This window comes from Triturus cristatus, chromosome 6, assembly GCF_964204655.1.
Source record: "Triturus cristatus chromosome 6, aTriCri1.1, whole genome shotgun sequence".
NCBI classification, from domain to species: Eukaryota; Metazoa; Chordata; class Amphibia; order Caudata; family Salamandridae; genus Triturus; species Triturus cristatus.
The window spans coordinates 1898776349-1898785099 of record NC_140589.1 but is presented as its reverse complement, the minus strand read 5'-3'; the positions used below and the strand labels follow the sequence as shown (position 1 = coordinate 1898785099).

The following is an 8751-nucleotide window of genomic DNA, read 5'->3' as shown; positions in this document are numbered from 1 at the left end:
TTAATTGCATTGGTCACGCAATTTGAGAGACCATCTAGTTTTATCATCCCACTTAAAGCCCTGGTCTACCAGCGTGGTCAGGTTCTTGGCGTACATAGCCTTGGCTGTGTTGCACAGAGACCTTACTCTGCTGGTCGCACACAGAGGAAAAAACTAGAGGTACTATAGCTTGCGTGGTATTGTAATTAAATTAGTGACTGTGTTTACGAAATCATCCCCACATTTCCCAGGTGTCGGTAACCCTGGTGTAATGTTGCAGCCAACAATCATTGCATAGTCATTAAAAACATTAACAAAGCCAAATAGCTCTCACATAACATGAGAGCTATTTGGCTTTGTCAATGCTTATTTAGACATAATGCAGAGTATGCAAGCTGCTGTGTAACATGGCTTAAAGAATAACAAAGTACAAGGGCGCGATGAACTCTGGCTGTGTCACAGCGCTTTGTTTTACTTTACTTTAAGCTGTACTTCACAGCATGTCTAAATAAACATTGACAAAGGCAATAGATTTAACGTAACTGGTGCGCATGTGAAGCGCTCCGATACCGTCGGTTCGAGCTCCTGCTACAAAAATCTGCACACAAAAAACTGCGTCCCAGTCCAGGCCGGAATAGAGGCCCCCACAACCTCTCCGCTGATTGATGCTGAGAGTAAACTGCCAGTAGACTGAGCTCCGCCTCTCTCTCCAGCGGGGGTATGCCCTCCCCAGCCTCACCTCTGACTCACCAAGCCTCACAGCGCCTGGAGATAAAGCCTCTGCTTCAGAGCGCCACTGTGCGTGTGCGCGAGTCACGCTCACTGGCTGCGGCAACAGAGAACATCCTTCCGGAAGTAGTGAATGCAGATCTGCACATGCGCTGAACTCGGGTTACGTTTGTGAAAAATATAGACGGATCACAAATGCGCATGCGCGAACCTTCAGCTACTAGTTGGAATCCAGTGACATATAGGGGTCTGCGCATGCGCAATGCGACCAGTATGCTACCCTGACAGCTGCTGCCTGACCCCGGAGTTTGATGCAGATCGAGCAGGATCCCTGGTGCAGGAGTAAGTGCAAGCGTTATCACTGTTTGTGTTAATGGGATTTCACGTCCACTAGTGACTGCTGAGCTAGACCCAGTCTGTGGTGAGTCAGTGGCAGGCCCGGCTCCAGGAATTTTTGTTTGGGTGGGCCAAGGGTACATTCGGGTGGGCCACTGCTTGCCCGATTTATCGCTTATATATCTAGCCAGGCCTACTTCTGGGCCCTCCTTTTATCTCTCCTAAATCTTACAAGGTACAGTAAAACACACTCTTTTCCAAGTCTCTTTTAAAATGTTATCACTCTCAAAAAGTGCTTTTCTTCCATGTAATGTCCCTTTGATGGGAAGAGGAGGTTTGTAAGGTGGGAGTATCTAGCAAGTGACTCTAATTGGGCTCCCTCTGTGCAAGCCTTCAGGGAGAAACCCTCTTCATTACTACCTCCACCTAACCACTGACTCTGCAGCGCACTCCCTTACAGGCTTGATTATCCACTTTTCTACCACCCCTCTCCATTACACCTTATCTCACAGCTGACCTTGGGCCCCAGCCCCATATCAGCCACCATTCAGTACCACTTTCATTATTTCCAGTAAATAACAATAGTAAAATCACCTTCAAACTTGAAACATTGAATATAGCAGTAAATGTAATTAGCATGCATGTTAAAGTATGCTCCACAGTTGTCCTAATCACCCGACTGTTAATTAAATAAACAGAAAGGCCATGACAGGGCCAGCTTTAGTGCTGGTGCAAAAGTCTTTTTGACCTCTTTTTGACCTCTTTCTCCGTAGGTAACTTAACAACCACCCTCCACCAGTGCCCCTCATCTCCCCATAGCTCCCCCACACCCCATGACCTCCTCCTCAGGTTCCCTCACTACCACCCTCCACCAGCGCCCCTCATCGCTCCTTAGTTCCCCGCACCCCATGACCTCGGATTCCCTAACTGCCACCCTCCACCAGTGCCCCTCATCTCTCTGTAGTTACCCCTACCCCATGACCCCCTCATCCGATTCCCTCACTGCCACCCTCCACTAGTGCCCCTCATCTCTCTATAGTTCCACCCCATGACCGCCTCCTCTGCTTCCCTCACTGCCACCCTCCACCAGTGCCCCTCATCTCTGTAGTTCCCACCACCCCATGAGCTCCTCCTCAGATTCCCTCACTGCCACCCTCCACCAGCGCCCCTCATCTCTCCATAGTACCCCCACCCATGACCACCTCCTCGGATTCCCTCACTGCTTCCCTCCACCAGCACCCCTCATCTCTTCGTAGTTCCCCCCACACCGTGACCTCCTCCTCGAACTCCCTCACTGCCACCCTCCACTAGTGCCCCTCATTTCTCCATAGCCCCATCCCATGACCTACTCCTCAGATTTCCTCACTGCTACCCTCCACCAGCGCCCCTCATCTCTCTGTAGTTCCCCCCACCCTGTGACCTCCTCCTCTGACTCCCTCACTGCCACCCTCCACTAGTGCCCCTCATCTCTCTGTAGTATCCCCCCCCACCCCGTGACCTCCTCCTCAGATTCCCTCACTGCCACCCTCCACTAGTGCCCCTCATCTCTCTGTAGTTCCCCCCACCTCATGACTTCCTCCTCTGCTTCCCTCACTGCTACCCTCCACCAGTGCCCCTCATCTCTCCGTAGTTCCCCCACCCCGTGATCGCCTCCTCGGACTCCCTCACTGCCACCCTCCAGTAGTGAACCTCATCTCACTGTAGTTCTCCTCCACCCCGTGACCTCCTCCTCAGATTCCCTCACTGCCACCCTCCACTAGTGCCCCTAATCTCTCTGTAGTTCCCCCACCTCATGACTTACTCCTCGGCTTCCCTCACTGCCACTCTCCACTAGTGCCCCTCATCTCTCTGTAGTTCCCCCCACCCCGTGACCTCGTCCTCTGACTCCCTCACTGCCACCCGCACCAGCGCCCTTCATCTCTCCGTAGCTCCTCCCCACCCCATAACCTCTTCCTAGGCTTCCCTCACTGCCACCCTCCAGTAGTGAACCTCATCTCACTGTAGTTCCCCTCCACCCCGTGACCTCCCCCTCAGATTTCCTCACTGCCACCCTCCACTAGTGCCTCTCATTTCTCTGTAGATCCCCCACCTCATGACTAACTCCTCGGCTTCCCTCACTGCCACTCTCCACTAGTGCCCCTCATTTCTCTATAGCTCCCACACATGACCTCCTACTCGGATTTCCTCACTGCCTCCCTCCACCAGTGCCCCTCATCTCTCTGTAGTATCCCCCCACCCCGTGACCTCCTCCTCAGATTCCCTCACTGCCACCCTCCACTAGTGCCCCTCATCTCTCTGTAGTTCCCCCACCTCATGACTTCCTCCTCAGCTTCCCTCACTGCTACCCTCCACCAGCGCCCCTCATCTCTCCGTAGTTCCCCCCACCCCGTGATCTCCTCCTCGGACTCCCTCACTGCCACGCTCCAGTAGTGAACCTCATCTCACTGTAGTTCCCCTCCACCCCGTGACCTCCTCCTCAGATTCCCTCACTGCCACCCTCCACTAGTGCCCCTCATCTCTCTGTGGTTCCCCCACCTCATGACTAACTCCTCGGCTTCCCTCACTGCCACTCTCCACTAGTGCCCATCATCTCTCTGTAGTTCCCCCCACCCCGTGACCTCGTCCTCTGACTCCCTCACTGCCACCTGCACCAGCGCCCTTCATCTCTCCGTAGCTCCTCCCCACCCATGACCTCTTCCTGGGATTCCCTCACTGCCACCCTCCACTAGTGCCCCTCATCTCTCCGTTGCCCCTCTCTCATATCCATTCCATTCGTTGTATAGCACTACTCATATGAGTGAAGGGTGTCACAGTACTTTACATAACAGCACACATTATACAGAGACACTAAATCAGTTTACGGGAAATGTCACATAAGCCAATGAAGATTACAAGGTGTAGAAATCACTTCATCCATACTGGTGGGCAATATATTTTATGGGGGTTTGGTCTGGAGAAGCACAAACTCAGGATTTAAAGAGTACTCCAGTGGTTTGGGGTTGGCTTTACTGATAAAAATGTATAACTGCCCAAACAAACTCTTTTTTTGTAATATTAGAATAATGAAAGAATGGAGAAGTTCTAACTATATCACAACACAAAAAAGCGAAGTTTGTATGCCGCTCTTTGATGACCGTTCATAGGTCACTGTCCTATGTTAGGATAGTAACTTTTGAACTACAAGTAACACAAGGATATCTGTGACAGAGGTAGTAACCCACTGAGCTATTCCCATAAAATTCAGTTTATCTGCATTTAAAAGCTACCAATAGATAAATGGTTGCTCTGCAGCTGGATCGTAAATCAAAAGTTATCTGAACAGTTTTTATTGTTGTTGTACATCGGTGGCAGATTTACTGCGAGGGCCAAGGCTCATGTTTGGGTGGGCCAGGCTCATGTTTGGGTGGGCCTGGCCCACCCGGCCTACCCTCTAGAACCGGGCCTGGTCAGTGGTCACTTTGAAAATATTGAAGAGGAAGGAGCGGGGGCTTGGGTCAGAGGTGAAGGTTTCTACGGGGCCCCCAGGATGAGGAGGGGCAGGGTTGATCAGTCGGGGTTGGTTCAGAGGTAAATCTGTGTCTGAGGTGGGGAGGGGCAGGGGAGGTGATAGTGGATCAGGCAGGACTGGTGCAGAGGTAAAACTGTGTCTGAGGTGGGGAGAGGGGCAGGCGGTGATAGGGTATCAGGCAGGACTGGTGCTGAGGTAAAGCTTTCTATGGGGCCCTCTGGGGTAGGGAGGCTGTGATCGGGGAGTAGGTTTGGTGCAGAGGTAAAGCTTTCTATGGGTTCTCTGGAGTGGAAAGGATCAGGGGGTGATCAGGGAGCGGGCGAGGGTGGTGCAGAGGTAAAGCTGTGTATGGAGCCCTCAGGATGAGGAGGGGCAGGGTTGATCAGGCAGGACTGGTGCAGAGGTAAATCTGTGTCTGAGGTGGGGAGGGGCAGGAGGTCATAGGGGATCAGGCAGGACTGGTGCAGAGGTAAAGCTGTGTATGGAGGACTCAGGATAAGGAGGGGCAGGGTTGATCAGGCAGGACGGGTGCAGAGGTAAATCTGTGTCTCAGTTGGGGAGGGGCAGGAGGTCATAGGGGATCAGCCAGGACTGGTGCAGAGGTAAAGCTTTCTATGGGGCCCTCTGGGGTGGGAAGAATCAGGGATGATCAGGGAGCGGACGAGGGTGGTGCAGAGGTAAAGCTGTGTATGGAGGCCTCAGGATAAGGAGGGGCAGGGTTGATCAGGCAGGACTGGTGTAGAGGTAAAGCTTTCTATGGGGCCCTCTGGGGTGGGAAGAATCAGGGATGATCAGGGAGCGGGCGAGGGTGGTGCAGAGGTAAAGCTGTGTATGGAGCCCTCAGGATGAGGAGGGGCCGGGTTGATCAGGCAGGACTGGTGCAGAGGTAAATCTGTCTCTGAGGTGGGGATGGGCAGGCGGTGATAGGGTATCAGGCAGGACTGGTGCAGAGGTAAAGCTTTCTATGGGGCCCTCTGGGGTAGGGAGGCCGTGATCGGGGAGTAGGTTTGGTGCCGAGGTAAAGCTTTCTATGGGATTTCTGGGGTGGGAAGGATCAGGGGGTGATCAGGGAGCGGGCGAGGGTGGTGCAGAGGTAAAGCTGTGTATGGAGCCTCAGGATGCTACTCTCCTGCAAGGGTCTCAAGGCACTGGGGGGGAAGGGTGAGACAGCTCAGTTGAGTACTCGGGTCATCCGAAGACCCAGGTATTGAGGTGCTTCCTGAACAGGAGCAGTATAGGGATTCGCCGGAGGTGATGGGGGAAGGTGTTCCAGGTCTTGGCTGGGAAGTAAGAGAAGGCCTTTCCTCCCATTCTGGTCTTGTAAATAAGTGGGATGGTGGCCAGAGAGAGGTCAGCTGATCGGAAGTGTCTCTTGGGTGCGTGGAAAGTGAGGCAGTTGTTTAGGTATGCTGGTCCAATATTGCTTGGGTGGGTGAGGAGCTTGAAGGTTATTCTTCATTGGATGGGGAGCCAGTGGAGATCTCGGAGGTGTTGGGTGATGGGGTTGCGACGGGGGAGTTCTAGGATCAGTCTGACTGTGGTGTTCTGGATAGTTTGGAGTTTCCGTAGTAGTTTCTTGTTGTTTCTGGCATAGAGAGCATTGCCGTAGTCCAGTCTGCTACTGATGAGGGCTTGCATGACAGTGTTTCTGGATTCGGATTGTATCCATCTGAACGTTTTTTGGAGTATGCGGAGGGTGTTGAAGCAGGCCGAGGATACAGCATTAATCTGGCCTTTGATTGTGAGCGATGAGTCTCGTATTATGCCAAGGTTTCGTGCATAGTCCGTCAGAGTGGGAGGGTTTCCAGGGGCCAGGGGCCACTAGATGTCGTCCCATGCGGATGGGGTGGAGCCAAGGATGAGAACTTCTGTTTTCTCTGAGTTGATTTTCAGGCAGCTCTTCTTCATCCAGGTGGCGATGGCTTTCATCCCTTCTTGGGAGTTGGGCTTGATGATGTTGGGTCCTTTGGTGAGGGAGAGGATGAGGTGGGTGTCGTCAACGTAGGAGACAATGTTGAGCCTGTGTTTTCTGACGATGGTTGCGAGGGGGTGCATGTAGATGTCGAAGAGGGTGGGGCTGAGGGAGGATCCCTGGGGTACTCCACATCTGGTCTCCGGTGTTTCCAAGAGGCAGGGTGGGAGTCTGATATGGGAAATGGGGGGGGAGGTGCAGAGGTAAAACTGTGTATGGGGTCTTCGGATGAGGAGGGGCAGGGGTGAACAGGGAGTAGGCGGGGTTGATATTGAAGTAAAGCTGTGTAAGAGGTCCTCCGGGTGAAGAGGAGCAGAGGGTGTTCAGGTAACAGGCGGGGCGGTGCAGAGGTAAATCTGTGTATGGAGTCCCCTGGGCTGAGAAGGACAGGGGGTTATCGTGGGAGCAGGCGGAGGTGGCGCAGAAGTAAAGCTGTGTGTGCAGTCCTCGGGGTGGGGAAGAGTAGGGGGTGATCTGGGGATTAGGCATGGTGGTGCAGAGGTAAAGCTGTGTATGGGGTCCTCGGGGGGGAGGGAAGGAGCAAAGGTAAAACTGTGTATGGGGTCTTCGGGATGAGGAGGGGCAGGGGTGAACAGAGAGTAAGAGGGGTTGGTGCAGAAGTAAAGCTGTGTATGAGGTCCGCAGAAGTGGGGAGGAGCAGGGATTAATCTGGTAAGCAGGCAGGGTGGTGCAGAGGTAAATCGGTGTATGGAGTCCTCGGAGGGAGTGATCTGGGAAGCAAAGCTGTGTATGGTGACCTCAGGGTGGAGAGGAGCAGAGGGTGTGGAGGGAACAGGCAGGGTGGTGCAGAGGTAAAGCTGTGTATGAGTCTCCTAGGGTGGGAAGGAGCAGGGGGTCATCAGGGGAGCAGGCAGGGTGGTGCAGAGGTAAACCTGTGTGTAGGATCATCAGGGGTGGGGAAGGGCAGGGGGTGATCAGGGGAGCAGGTAGGGTGGTGCAGAGGTTAATCTGTGTATAGGATCATCAGGGGTGGGGAGGGGCAGGGGGTGATCAGGGGAGATGGCAGGGTGGTGCAGAGGTAAACCTGTGTATAGGATCATCAGGGGTGGGGAAGGGCAAGGGGTGACCGGGGAGCAGGCAGGGTGGGGCAGAGGTAAAGTTGTCTCTGGGCTCCTCTGAAGATACTGGGGAGCAGGCGGAGCTATAAAAGTTGTGTCTGTTTGTGTCTGGAAGGGAGGAGCTGCAGCTTAGGAGGGTCCTGCACAATGCAGCTTCAGGAGCATGTTTAACTTCAGACAGTTGGAAATCCAGCCACCTGCCATTAACCAGCCCTAAATGTGTGAATAAATACGGCACTGTGTACCTTTTATGAGCATTTTCTCTTTGTGTTTATTGCTTTTATTAAGCCTGTTGAAAAGTTCTGATGTACTGTTATATCTGTGAACAGAGGGACAGAAAGCATATGAATCGCCCAGGATCACACAGTTTATATAACCAAAGCGCTTCCGCACCTCGTCAGGGGTGCTAGTTATGCAATTCTGTTTCAGGACTGGAGGCTCAGATTATTGTTTCTCTTTCTTTACTGCAAACATAGCAGCCAATGAAAAACATCTTAACATTACACAAAAAACAACATTTCCCATGATATTTTGCATACAACTACCAATCGTGGTCAAGGAGACCATATAAGAGTCACCATCAACATCATAAAAGCCTCTTTCTTTGCTGCTCGCAGCTGAGATATGTGGCTCTTCTTTTCTGATATTGATTAATGTGTATGTGGTATACATTTTATTGTACCTTGCATAATTGTCCCTGGACAGGTCTTTCCCCATGCTCTTGCGTGCGGGTGAACGAGCTGCCTGTCTTTTTCTTGTCTTTTTTTGTGCACTCGCTTCACGTTGCGGCCTCTGCCGCGCAGGTGTCTCGTGCCCTCCTGCTTTCAGGAGCGGTCTAAAATTGCCTTTGTTTGTTTTGCTCTTTCCATCACTCTTCAGAGCGTCTTTTATTATAGTGGTCTCTTGCGTAACAAGCATCAGTTCCTTTCCTGACATCAGGCCCAGTATTAAAACGGAGCCTTGAGTAGACGGACTTGCATAGCCCAAATTGGCTGGTTTGGGATCTTTTTGGGCCTCGCACGATCCTACTAAAATTAGCTATAACGGTTATCGGCGCTCGGCTTACCGCTGCATATCTGAATGCATTTGTGATCCTGGTGCCGGCTTAGCTGCAATAATTGGGCTGTCCTGTGGAGCGAGTGCACTCT

At 52.5% G+C, this 8751-nt stretch overlaps 1 protein-coding gene across 1 annotated transcript in view; it reads left to right on the top strand.

Annotated features, from left to right (window-relative positions):
* The first annotated feature begins 952 nt into the window (after positions 1 to 952).
* LOC146822362 (uncharacterized) overlaps positions 953 to 8751 on the top strand; it is a 110243-nt gene continuing 102444 nt past the window's right edge. The window contains exon 1 of the mRNA XM_085613447.1: positions 953 to 1050. The gene's annotated coding sequence lies outside the window, so the exon portion shown is untranslated. The remainder of the gene's footprint in view (positions 1051 to 8751) is intronic.